The 14,016-nt window shown below is 42.1% G+C and overlaps 1 protein-coding gene across 1 annotated transcript in view; it reads right to left on the bottom strand.

Moving 5' to 3' along the window:
• The window catches only part of ADGRF5 (adhesion G protein-coupled receptor F5), a 107,880-nt gene extending 104,294 nt beyond the window's left edge, over positions 1-3,586 (bottom strand). The window contains exon 1 of the mRNA XM_020912300.2: positions 3,373-3,586. The gene's annotated coding sequence lies outside the window, so the exon portion shown is untranslated. The remainder of the gene's footprint in view (positions 1-3,372) is intronic.
• Positions 3,587-14,016: the final 10,430 nt, after the last annotated feature.

Below are 14,016 nucleotides of genomic sequence, written 5' to 3'. Positions count from 1 at the left end.
AACTCAGGATGTCTGGAAGGCATTTCATTTGGAAGCTTCACACAATGATGGAGAAGGAAGAGAAGGCTCAGATAGGGGAAGGGTGTTCCCTTGCAAAAGCCTAAAGAGTCTGCTGCAGCCTAAGCCTAGCGGTTATGTCTGGAGAACAAATAGAAAGTATTTGTTTCCTCCCAGCTGTGTATGCGCTCCATGCAGGTACAAAGCTTGGGGACCAAGGATACCGTGACCGGCTCCCAACCTCTGATTCGAGGTGAAATGAACACAAATTAGAAAAAAACCCAATGTAATCAGGAAGGGAGTCCTTGCAGGGTGCCGCACACAGTCGGGGGCAGGGATGTCTTCTTTGTTCTGTGTCTTGTAGGTTCCTGGATTTTTCATGCACTACTTGGTGGAGCTACTTCCTTCCCTTCTCCTGGCTGCTTTCCAAAAGCAGAGATTGCCTGAGGATGCCACTGCCTCCCTCCTCAGCTGCCCTCCTTCAAACCAGCTCTCCACCCAACAGCGAATGCCAAGCGGACTCCTCAAAGCTGCAGGGCACTGCTCCCTGGAAGCCACTGGTGCACTGTGTTTCATGGAAGGTGCCAAGGACAATGTAATGGCTAAGCCCTGGGCATATGAAACAACTCCCTTAAGATCTCCTCTTTGCCAGTCTGACCCAGAGAACAGCCGAGCCCTGCCTTTCAAGTCCTCTGTGACATGACAGACCTGAGTGCACTGGGTCCCTGGATAGTATCTTCTCTGTTCGCTCATGAAGACAGGGGCCTCTTTTTCTTATCGCTCTCTGTCTTGTTCACCAGTTGAGAAAATCCAGGTCCACAAGATGGATGTGGCCCCACCCAAGGTCACTTGGCAAGGGAGTTGCAGGTATTGGACTAAATCAGATGCTGAAACACAGCCCAACTTTCTTTCTACTAAATCACTCTGCCTTCGAACTCCTGCTGTCTTTACTTGGATGTGCCAGCTTTGGTTAGAGATGAGGTTTTCAGTTTTCCTTCGGGCTTTTAAAAAGCAGCAAGATCAAGGAGAATAAAAAACCATATCCTCTCTATGGGCAACTGCGTGGAGGCAGGACTCACATCTCTGTCTTTGGCCATCATATTCCTTGAGTATTACACTGGAACTGGTGTGGGAAAGGTGTTTGATACATATTTGCTGAAAAATGAGTGAGTCTCTGTCTAGGAGTGGTGGAGAATGGGGGGCATTGATAGAGAAACACCTCCTGGGAAAAGCTATTCATAGTGAAATTAAAACAAAAAAAAGATTCAAAAAGATATGGCACAAGAGAGGTACTCAAAATATGTGGTGAAGAAAAGAATCCAGCAAATTTCATAAAGGAGAGTGTGGGAAAATATTATAGAGATTGGTAATCTCCTTGGAAAACTACAAACTCAAGATCTCAGTCTGAAGATATGGGGTTCTTGGGACAATGTATCCATTCATGGGTCCATCCATTCATTCATTCATGAATTCAAAAACACTGAGTACAAGCTATGTACCTGGCATTGGTTCAAGGATTATGCAGTCAGAAATCAATGACTAGTAACTCCTCAAGGATGAAAATAAACCTAGCAACCATCATTTAATGTACTAAGGGCTATGGCAGAAGCATTTTGCTAACTGCCATAAAATTGCAGACTTGAGGCGCACTTAGTATAAGGTGGACTGGATGAGGCGGGTGGAGAAACAATCAGCCTGCAGTGAGTAGTTGGGTGGAAAAGATGAATGAAGTTATTGGGGACAGAGAGAACAGCACACCTAGACACTGGCAGGCAGAAGAGCTCTCAAGTATTTGGAAGGTACTGGATAGAGCTGGAAAGTCAGGAGTGAGAGGTGAGGCTGGCAGGATGATAGCGATCAGACTTTAAGCGGGGGCTTCACAAACTTTAATGCATGTGAACTACACAGGGACCTGGTTAAAATGCAGATTCAGTTAATCCAGGAGGGGATGGAAAACTGAACTCTTTGCAGCTTGTCCTGAGGCAGCCGGTCCCTGGACAACCTTATAGGAAGCAAGGCTATAAGCAGTGGGGCGCAATGGAACTATTTCAGTGAAAAGTAACATCCTCAGAATTGCATTTTCCCGAGAGCCCTACAGCAGAGTATGGAGAACAGAATGGAGGGAGGCTATGGCTGGGGTGAAACACAGAAGTGGCCAGAAATTTTCAGCATCTGAAAGAAATAAAGTTCAGGAAAGAAAAGATCGGTAAAGGAAAGAACTGTCAACATTCAAACAGGTGTAAATTGACTGATATTTTATGGGCTCACTATAAAACATTTCTCCTAGAGAAAGAGTTGCTTATGAGGACAAAAATGAAACAATAAAAACATAAGAGGCAAAAAAATAAATCATAGAAACATGCTGTGTGTAGTGTTATTTGAATAAGCCTTGACTGACTGTCCCCCACCAACCCAGACCCCCGCTTTGGGTCTCAGTGGATGCATCATCTCAAGTTCCAGTAAGGACTGGAAAAGCAACCAGCTAAAGCGAGCAAGGCTTCCCAGGTGGCTCAGTGGTAAAGAATCAGCCTGCCGATGCAGGAGACAAGAGTTCGATCCCGGGGTTGGGAAGATCCTCTAGAGAGGGAAATGGCAACCCACTCCAGTATTCTTGCCTGGGAAATCCCATGGATAGAGGAGCCCGGCAGGCTACGGTCTATGGGGTGGCAAAGAGTGGGACATGACTTAGTGACTAAACAACAACAAGGGAAACAGGATCCTGTAGATGGTAATCACAAGAGAGCAAAGAAAATTAGCTTCTCAGCCATCACTTGAGAGGCACTTGCCTCTAGCTTCAGGAAGCTTCAGGAAGAACAACTGATTCACAGCAAGTTCTGGAAAATAACACGGCAGTCCACTAGATCCTGAACACAGTGCTTGTTCATTTCTTATAACTCAAAGGCACTCCAAATTAGAAACACCTATTTATATTTCTGTCAGAAAATCCCCTAGGACATCTTTGACTGAAAGGAACAAAACTCAGAAAGGACTTTAAAAAAAAAAAAGAAAAAAAAATCTAAGGAGGGGCCTGTCTTACTGAAAAGGAAAGGCAGGTGGTAAACTTTTTTACTTTATACTGAAGCCTCCAAATGCAACTTCTCATGAGATTTCCCTCCAAAGGGAAGAAGACTCAGCTTCGTGTTCTAGGTATTCTGCTGGGTGGCATTCTTTATCCAAAGATGCACAAATTCAAAATCCCCAAAGGTCTTCTCCCCTTTCACTCTTTTCCCCCCACATTCCTGTAAGTGAATAAGCCTCAACCAGATACACAGGTTGAAAACACGCAGCCTATGAGAAAAGCCATGTGAACACACAATTCAGAACAGCCTGGTTCACAGTCAACAAGACAAAAGGAAAATCCTTACAGGAACCCACCTTTCTCTTCTGTGCTTTGCAGGCTTCTGAAATTTAATCCTGTATTGGGAGGCCCCAAAGAACCACTTTGGGAAGGTGGAACTGAAGGGCCTCTGGTTCGGTAGCAGCCGTGGGAGGGTGGGGTTTTCCCAGGACCAGACTCCAGCTCCTCAGACTCACGGGGACCTCAGGGAGCAGAGGTGAACTGCCGTCTAGTGTCTGCTGCAGGAAGAAGCCGACGGACTCAGTGTGGCTGGAGGTGGGGGCGGAGGCTGGGGGAAGGGAAGTTATACAGGAGCCCGTGTTAAATCTCTTCACGATTTCCTGTATTGGGTGCTGGTTGCTTCTCTCCAGGCTCCCTGGAGGAAATAAGGCATTTAAACGTGTCCTTTGGCCACTGGCAAGAAGAGAATAAACATGCTAAGAATCGTGGCAATGAGAATTTGCAGGACTGGTGGGCCAGCTAGCTTAACCTTGCACCAAGTGCTTTCTTCCTGAAGTTTCTCCAAGTGTTTAACTCTGCAAAAGTCAAGAACGTCCTCATCTCTTGTCGGGAGCTGAAGAATTTTCTGGCTATTCTCCAGATGCCGTGATGTGGAGCCATCGGTCAGAGGCGGGCGGGAACAGGCCTGGGAAGGGTCGGCTTGCCAGTGAGGGACAGACCCTCTTAGCTCTGACCCTGGAAACGCCGATGACAGTCTGTGTCTAATTCTGGAACACTTCCTCAAACTCTCTGGTCATGTTCCCCTAGGGTTTAAAGAATTCTCTGAGGGCTAATATCTACAGATTGCTAGAAACAGGACTCCTTTCTACATAGCTGGTGGAGTTCAGAGCAAAATGAAAATGTGAGGCCACTCCTTCAAAAATTAAGGATTTTGAAATGGGGAAACTTCCCTTGTGGTTCAGTGGTTAAGACTCTGCATTCACTGCAGGGGGTACAGGTTCAATCTGGTTGGGGAACTAAAATGTTATGTGGCAGGTTCAAAATAATAAAAAACTTAGGAAATTTAAAAAAAGAATTTTGAGAAGGTAACAGCAGACTTTAAACCAAGTTTGAGACCCGAGTAGGGAGTTGTTTGCGGCTTGTGTAGGTAGTATCTCCATGAAGCCCATCTACCTTAGAGTCACTGATCTCAAGTTCATGTACTTGATACGCACTGAGGCCAAACTGAAACACTGACTTCAGAGCAGAGAAAGGTTTATTGCAGGACCATGTGAGGAAAACGAGGAGTGTACACCCCTCAAATCCCACATTCCCCTAAGGGTTTCAGCAAAGCATTTCTAAAGGCTGGGTGAGGATTGAAGGATGTGTGATGACTGGAGAACAGTTCTCTGATTGGCTGGTGATGAGGTAGCAGGATGGGGTCACAGGGGTTAACATTATCCTTAGGTGCCGGAAGGTCCCAGGGCTAGTGCTCATGATCAACAAGTAGTTAATTTCCTCTATTTGGTGGTGGTTTTTAACATCTGAAAAACTCAGGATATATGCATGAAATACAATTATCTGGGTACTCTGGAGAGAAACTAAAGCAGAGGGTGTGGGGGAGGGGTTCTCCTCGGAAAGATCCCATAGTGTCCAGCTGGAAGGTTGGAACCGTGGGCGTGTTGGGTCTAATAAGCTCTGTCATCAAGAGTTTGAATGCTAGCTATTTCGTTCTGAGGAGTGACAGCCAGACTTTGAAGGGCAGGGCACGCAGAAACTGGTGCAAAGCAGCAGAGGCTGGGTTGTGGTTATGAGCAGGCACAGACCACTGGGCTGTAATCTTGATAATACCATGAAGGTGTCTGTTTCAGCATCTACCCTAGGTCTAGGACCCAGAAAGGCACAATTTGTGTAAGATGAGATTTAACAGGAGGAGCATTATTCATTACAGACCTCCACTTCTTGAAAAAGGGAAAACATATGACTCAGAGGAAAACATAAGATTGTTGTTATGGTTTTATTGTTTAAATTTGGGCAGACAGCGTGGAGCAGTTTCATGGGCAATATGGCAGGGCTGTTGCTGAAGAGTTATTGAAATGCCACAGTTTATCATGTGCTGTCCATCCCCATTCCCACAGGGACTGTGTTAGGAGTAGAAAATGACCTCTATTCAGAAAATGAAGCTTTGGACATGCCAGGAGGGGAGGGGGCTGGTACTGAAGTTAGTAAGAAAGAGTGAAGGAAAACAGGAAGAGGCTGGATGTGAGAAGACGCAAGGTGATGCCAAATGGGAGAGAGGAAAGGAAATTGGGAAAAAGCAGGAGGATGGCTGAAGGAAGGGAGGGAAGACAGGTAGAGATGGAGAGGCAGGAAGAAACAGGAGAGTCCAATGATGGCTGGAAAACAATGGGGGAGGGGAGGGATGGCGGAGGGGTGACTCGCCAGGTCATCATCTGGTCGAGAAGTGTTTAGAAACTCCTTGTTTCCTACATGACTCCCCAGTGCCTTTCCTATGCTTGCAAACAAGTCAAACCCATGTTTGCTAAAACCCGAAGGGCAGAAGGGAGTTCGGGATGTGCCACAGAGTAGCTGTTTGGACACAGAAATCAGCTTCTGTCTTTTGCTTGGGTCTGAGAACTCTTTTTTCTTTTCACGATTGTGAATCCTTCGTGACAATGTTCCTGCTAGAATTTCTGAGCCTGTATTCGTGTATTCTGGTTACTGCTCACGGTTTCTCTGGACCAAAAGGCCACATTGTGTATAAGGGCCGTGTTTAACTGAGAAGCCTCAGCTGAGGCTGTTGGATTGGAGAGCAAAGCTGCCGGAGCAGAGATGTATAACATAATACTTAAAGATAAGATAAAGATGTGTTATTCTGAATATCTAGTTTTGTGCAGTTAGTTGTAATTTAGGAAATGTAGAGACCTATAAGGGGCTTCCCTGGTGGCTCAGCGGGTAAGAACCCACCTGCCAATGCATGAGACACATGATTCGTGGGTTTGATCCCTGGATTGGGAAGATCCCCTGGAGGAGGAAATGGCAACCCATTCCAGTATTCTTGCCTGAAAAATCCCATGGACAGAGAGGAGTCTGGCATGCTGCAGTCCATGGGGTCACAACATATTCAGATGTGACTTAGTGACTAAACAAAAATAACAGAAATCTATAATAAAGCAAAGATGTTCCTTAAACCAACAGCTTGAATTTTCTTCATGGGTTCTCAATTTTGTTCCTACTTAATGGGTGTTACTGTCACTGAAAGTGGAATAGTTGAGAAACATTGTGAAAGATGTGAAAGGGTAAAAGATGCCTGAGTGTCCTGTCAACAGAACACTAAGTATTGTTGCAGACCCTATGTGAGGTGTTGAATCTATAGGGGGTCTATACCTTTGATTATTTTAGCTGTTTTATAATTCTGAAAGATGCAGAAACTGATAGAAACACAGATGATTCTTGTCCATAGAGATACAAATGTTCTATAGGATATGAGTCAGTTTTGCATCTATGAGCCAATTCAGTTTAGTGTTCCTGATTTGCCTGCACTAATAGGCCTACTCTTGAGATTTGTCTTTGAAAGAGCTTTAAGGTCTTACCATCCCTTCATTATTAGATGAGCTAAATAAAACTTTTGCCATGTGCTTTACGTTTGTATGAGACTGACGATTTCACCTTTTGAAATTGATCTTTTAACAGACGTCAGGTGATAATCAGTGAAGTAAGTCATGTTAGGCATTTACAGGGGCAGAACTCTGTTTTCTTCGATATTTTGCTTCATTTTGTATGTTCCCTGAGTACGTAAAATAATAGCAGAGAAAGAATGAAGCATGTTGATTTTGATAGTAAATGATGGAACTGCCTCAGCTGAACCATCAGGAGGGTTCAGAGTTCCAGGAAGGGCAGAGTTTTGGGAAGCTCAAAGTGAGATACTACAAAATGTAATTGGACGTGGCTTTTCTGGACAAGGGAAAAGCACTGCTGCCTGGATCTAACGAAACTAGTTACTTGGAGGCAAGATGACCTTGATAAGCAAAGGGCATATATTTCAGGTATTTGACAATTTTTAACACACTATTTTCAGAGAGTGTAATCACATATATAGCCATCCAGAAACATCTTGCTATCAGTATACTTGTGTGGTTTGTTTTTTCTTTAATTTTGATACCTGTTGTGTTTTTAGTTTAGGTGACTTGCAATATATTTTTTAAAGTTAAAGACATAACATGATTTATCTTTAAGGAATGTTCTAGGCAATCAATCTAGTCTGCTCCCTAAAGCTCTTGGTGCCAGATAAGCAGGTCTACGTAAAGGCTTTTATGTTTCGTTTTGTTTTTCACTTTTGAATTAATTTGTCATTGATTCCATTTTTTGAAGGAAAAGAATAACACACCTAAGAACTCAATGTGGAAGTTTGGATGTTTTCCTGGGAGGAACGGTTCCTGATTTGGGAGACACAAACAATCATGGCAAGTAACAGGTGTGATCTGCTGGATACTCAGAGATCACTTCCTGGAAACCCAGGGCTCCTTCTGCACGAGCTCAAAAAGTCTCCTGAATAGAAAGTCAGTCCTACCAGCTTTGGCTCCACCTACACTAGAGGTGGGATTAGTCGTGTTCCATTAGCCTTTTTTAAGTCACTGTCAACTACGAATCTCACATTTGTCATTGAAGATGGAACACGGAGAGGGGGCTATGAGGAGTTCTATGACTTTCATTGTGTCACTGAGGGTAAAGAGGAAGTGTGTGCTCCATAACACCAACACGGTCAAGGAGAGAACACACACAAGAAAGATCAGTAGGGTTGTTCTTGGAAAGTGAATGTTTGCCTTAAGTAAGACGGTCATATGCGCCCACGGAAAATAAAGGTGTTAGGAAAAATTAAGACAGAAAGAGAAAGAGATAGGGAGGGACAGAAGAAGGAAGGAGGGAAGGAGGAGAAAGAGAGGGGAGAGAAAGAAAGAAAAAGGTGGGGACGGAGGAAAGGAAGAAGGAAGACATAAATCCAGGTGTTTTGGAAAACTAGGAATTCTCATACACTTCTGAGCATTTTGAGGGGAATTAGAAACTCACAGCATTAAGTGTTAAATCCCTTGTGAGAGCAATCTGGTGTATCTAGGAGAGTTCAAAATTCCACTGACTATTGTGTATCTGAGAGAAATGCTTGCCTGTATATATAAGGAGAAAATACAGGTGTTCAGTTTCATTACTATTATTAATAGTTAAAATCTGAAGAAATATATACATCCATCAATAGGGAAATGAATAAAAATATTTTAATCTTATTTCAGGAATAGTAAACTAGATCTCTAAGTGTCAACATGGATGGATAATTTTTTTAACTGAAAAAAAAAAGGCCAGGTGAAAAAAGCCAGTTTCAAAAATTATACACAATGATATATAATGAAAAAATGCACAATGCAATCCAGGAAAAGGAAAATATGAAACAGGACTAAGCAGACAATATAAAATTTTACATTTTATTCTATGTCTTTGGTGTAAAAAAGAAAAATGGCAAAATACTATTACTTTAAATTTGTCTGGCATGTAATAGAGATGCTGGTTTTTCTCTATAGTTTATCTTTTTGAAAAGAAAAGATCAAAGCCACTAAAATATTATTTAAAAAAATAGAGATATGTTGAGTCATAGATTAGACACATTCTTTTCATATCCTTCACCTGCAACTGTGGTAGAAAAAAAAAATACCAGGAAAAGAACTCTGGGAAAATGATCATTGTCTTCAGTCCTTGATGGAATGGCATTGCTCTCTTTGGCTGGATGTCAGATTCACTCACTTCTTCCATGTGAAATGAAGCCTTGCATCCTCAGGAGCCCTTCAGATACACAGCGACCTGCGTGTTTCCTGATAGCTCAGCATCATCTGCTCCACCTATTCTTTGATACAGTTCACCAGAGAACCAGCAAAACCTCCATGAAAACATCTAAGAACTTCCCAAAGACTAAAAATATATGCACCTTAGGAAGTTTAAGAAGAAATAATTTTATATGAATGATGTAAGGAGAAACTTGTTTTTAAAAACTAAACTTAGGTTTTCTGCCTCTGAGCATAAATCCTGTTTTGTTTGGTTGGTTTGATTGACGGAGTTTTAGCAACAAACTAGTGTGGGCTGAAGAATTTTTCTTGTTATAGTGATAGAGGAAGAAACTGTGGCTTTGTAAGATGTGTCCTAAATTTCTCTAAACTCTGACTTTCCTAGTGGATAACGGATGAGAGGTAGGTGAGTCTCAGACTCACATCCAGCCTTGCGAGTCAACATCTCAGATGTAAAAGTAAATAAATGAAGATCATATCTCTTTAAAGATGTGAGTGGGAAGCCACTCATTGTCCAGGAGAAGGTACTGTGATGATGTTACAGCCCCTGGTGATGCAGGGCTTTCTGGGTCTCTGCATCCTAGATTGTTACCCTGAGGCGTCTCTGTACTCCACCAACGCACACAGTGTGGCTCTGGGTTTAAAGCCTTCTCCCTTTTCAGGAGAAGATGGGCGTCCCCTCTGGTCCCCACACCTGCCCCACCCCGTACCTTCAGGCACAGGTCCTTCCCTTCCCTCTGCCCCTCCGTCTTCCTCGTACTTAGCCATCACCCCTTTCTTTTCCACTGTTCCTTCATCACTGGCATCTGGCTCATGCCTTGACTCCTTCCTCTGCAACATTCTCTAGGATTTCTGCATCCCTACACTCAAGACCCTGATCTCTCACCTCCTGGAGCTTTTCCGTGCCAATGGAGCTTCAGGTGGGTCATCCTTCAGTCTCACAAAAGTCCACATACATGCAGCAAGAAATCTAGCTCTTCCATAAGCCTTTCTCTGAGAAATGATGCCAGAGGTAAGCTTTCCCATGACTAAAATTCTAGAATACATATTGTTTGTACTCTTATGGTTGTAACTTTTTGTTCTTGTATATTATCTATTTATGATTTCATAACCCAGATATTCAAATAACAATAAAAATAATGACACCCAAAACCCATTGAGCCTTTACTATATGCCAAGTCCTTGACATATTAGCCTATTTGCTTCTTCCAATCCACAATCTTCTGGGATGATTTCAGCCTTTCCTATACGATAACCAAAGGAATGGCAGGAGTTTCCGTCCAGTGTATTGTGGGAAATCCTCCACCAGGCTTCCCACCCTCTGTTCCTCTGGGATCCTCCAAGAAGGAGGTGGGGGAAGGAGTTGAGTTCCTGTGAGCTGTCTTCACTGGAGGCTACACTGGAACCAGCCCCAAATGGCTTCTTGCCAGGATATAGCGCTGGGTTCCTGCCTTTGAACCCTAAAGGCTTCATTTCCCCACAGCCTCATTAGCTTTGAGGCTCCTGGGGAATAGATTTCTTTGCTGACAGTCTGCAAAAAGGAAGAGGGTAATTACTTCAAAATCCAGAAAACAGCTTGCACTGACCATTGGAATTACTGTCCTAAACTCCCTCTGTACCACCCCACAGGGAATTTTCCTGGACGGTGTTCTCCTAAAGTCTTTACCGCATATTCCTGGACTCTTCTTCCTTTCCATAGCCTCTGACATCTGCCTCCTCCCACGCTCTCACTGCTGTGACAATTTCTAATTCTTCTCATCCCCATGATGCAAAGCTACTCATCTCTCTTCTTGTTTTGCACTCCCACATCCAAATGCCTAGCAAATTTCAGCTTTCACCTCCAAAATGAGCCAAATGAAGTACCTTCTGAAATAAGCTTCCCTGTCTATGCTACTCCGGTAGAAGGCTGCTGTACTTTTCTCTATTTAAACAGTCACATTTTCTTTTTCTTTCTCACCAGTGTATATGGTAGCTTCCTGGCATATGCCTGGCTTATCGTTTATTCTATATTGTAAGCATCTTGGCTGCATCTTTTAAACAGCTTTGTATCCTCCTGTGTGTCACATACTTGTTTGAATAAATAAATGAATAAAAGAAAGAAAAAGCATGAGGACAGATGGCTTTTAGGATGGATAACGAGAAGGGACAGTGGTTTCTATCAATGACTAAGAAAACTTAGAAAGCCTCATTTTCACAGTTGCTAATAATCCAATGCTGTGAGATAGAAAGTACCCCCCAAAATTCACTAGGTCTTGAGAGTTCTGTACAATTTCCACAATACACTGCCTCTTACGAGGGCCAAGATTGCAAGGAAAAAGTGTATTCTTTAAAGACAGAATACTGAGCATCTCAGTACCCTCATATCCTTTGTGTTCTGGAATGAGAAATGGAGGAAAACTAAGTTGCCATCAAGGATTCCCTGCACTGAACCCTCACACCAGGGCGTGGGCAGCCCTGAATTGAAACCACTTCCTCTGGTTTATCATTGTTGAAATGGCCCCAAAGGTAATGATTCAGTGCATTCCCAGGGGATAACTTTCATCTCTGCCTCAATAAGCTGTCATTTCTTCTCACAGAAATAACAATGTTCTCAGTTCTTAATTCTTTGCATCAACTGGAGTTTATAGAAACATGTTCCTGGTTCCTCACTGAGAATCACAAAGAGTCTTCTTCATTTAACATGCTTTGTCCCTCATCATCCTCAGCTACCTTAGGGAGAAAAATCTGCCAACACCACCCAAGATGTGACAATTCCAGCCGAGGGTCCCTCCAAGTCAGGTTTTGTTCCCAAGACTAGAGAACCAAGAAGCTCACAGTCTGAGCAATTAAGTAATTTCACAACTATTTAAGTTTAGAAATACTTTAACCTCAGAATGTTAACCTCACTGAATTTGAATACAACATTAACGTCATTTGGAAAAAAAAATTATTATCGATTATTATTTCAAATGTTCCCCTCATATTTCCATATCTGATTGAAACAGGGTAGAAATGAAGATAAGGTAGTTTAGAAGTCACCAAAAATGTTCTCCTCCAGAACATAGTCAATTATTTGGGAAGGCAGAATGTAAATTTAACAAAGACAAAATTTCTAAAATTAACAACAAAAAAAATTGTTACCATTTACTGAATACTTGGGCTTCCCAGGTGGTTCTAGCAATAAAGAATCCACCTGCCAATGCAGGAGACTTTAGAGATGTTGGTTCAAACTCTGGATTGGGAAGATCTCCTGGAAGAGGACAAGGCAACCCACTCCAGTATTCTTGCCTGGAGAATCCCATGGACAGAGGGGCGGGTGAGCTACAGTCCATAGGGTCACAAAGAGTCAGACATGGCTTTTTAAGTGACTTAGCATACATGGACTGAGTACTTATAATGTACTAGATACTATACTAGTTGGAAAGATATTCCATTCAATTCTAATAATAATTCTGAAAGGTGGATATGAGGCCTTTCATCCTTGCTAGAAAATTAAAGCTCAGAGAGATTGCATAACTCACTCATGGACACTTAACTGTACTTTATAAATACAGAGTTACTTCTTGATTCTAATAGTAAACACTGCATAAATAAATTAAGAAAAGAAATAAATGAACCAGTGGCTTCCTGAAACCTACTGTGCAAACTATGTAATTGTCCATATGCCAAGAAAAATAAGCACCAAAAATAAGTACAATCTTGGTAAGAAGATTATGCAGAAACTTAAACATTTTGGATAAAAAAGATTTAAATATTGAACTCTGAAGTTTGAAAGAAACTGGTTTAAGTAGAGGAGGGAAATGAACATTTGGGGGAGATAATTCTAGTCATCATGATAATATTAAAAATATATACTAAGCAGTGGTTTTTAAATGAGTGATAAACCATCAAAGTATCAAAGATGGTTCAAAGTTATTATCCACTTCTGGGTGTTCTCTTGACGAGTCAGTAAAGTTTGGATGCTTCATAAGATAAAGGTATATGCAACTTTCCAATTATGTATTTATTTCATAAAAATCTATTTTTCTTGTCTTAACTGCAACAAAATCGCAAGTTTTGTTATCGAGAGTTTATGTTAATAATTCAACTCAGACAATCTTTCTTGAGTCATTATCATTTCTAGATAGTTTTATTTTTCTAATTTATTTATTTATTTTAATTGGAAGATAATGACTTTACAATATTGTTATGGATTTTGCCATACATCAACACGAATCAGCCACAGGCATACGTGTGTCCCCCTATCCCGAATCCCCCTCCCACCTTCCTTCCCATCTCATCCCTCTGGGTTGTCCCAGGGCACTGGCTTTGCATGCCCTACTTTATGCATTAAACTTGCACTGGTCATCTATTTCACATATGGTAATATACATGTTTCAATGCTATTCTCTCAAATCATCCCATCCTTGCCTTCTCCCACAGAGTCCAAAAGTCTGTTCTTTACATCTGTGTCTCTTGCTGTGTTGCATATAGGGTCATCGTTACCATCTCTCTAATTTCCATATATTTATATATATGTGTTAATATACAGTATTTGTCTCTCTTTCTGACTTACTTCCCTCTGTATAATAGGCTGCAGTTTCATCCAACTCATTAGGACTGACTCAAATGCATTCTTTTTTATAGCTGAATAATTTTTCATTGTGTATATGCACCACAGCTTCCTTATCCATTTACCTGCCGATGGACATCTAGGTTGCTTCCAAGTCCCAGCTATTGTAAACAGTGCTGCAATGAACACCGGGGTACATGTGTCTCTTTCAATTCTGGTTTCCTCAGGGTGTATGCCCAGCAGTGGCATTGCTGAGTCATATGGCAGGTCTATGCCCAGGTTTTTAAGGAATTTCCACACTGTTCTCCATAGTGGCTATACCAGTTTGCATTCCCATCTAGGTAGTTTTATATGTTGATTTAAATTTGGAAATTTTATGGGGA

Source organism: Odocoileus virginianus, chromosome 27, assembly GCF_023699985.2.
Source record: "Odocoileus virginianus isolate 20LAN1187 ecotype Illinois chromosome 27, Ovbor_1.2, whole genome shotgun sequence".
Classification (NCBI taxonomy): Eukaryota; Metazoa; Chordata; class Mammalia; order Artiodactyla; family Cervidae; genus Odocoileus; species Odocoileus virginianus.
Note: the sequence above shows the minus strand (reverse complement) of the source record. Positions and strands in the feature narration are given on the sequence as shown.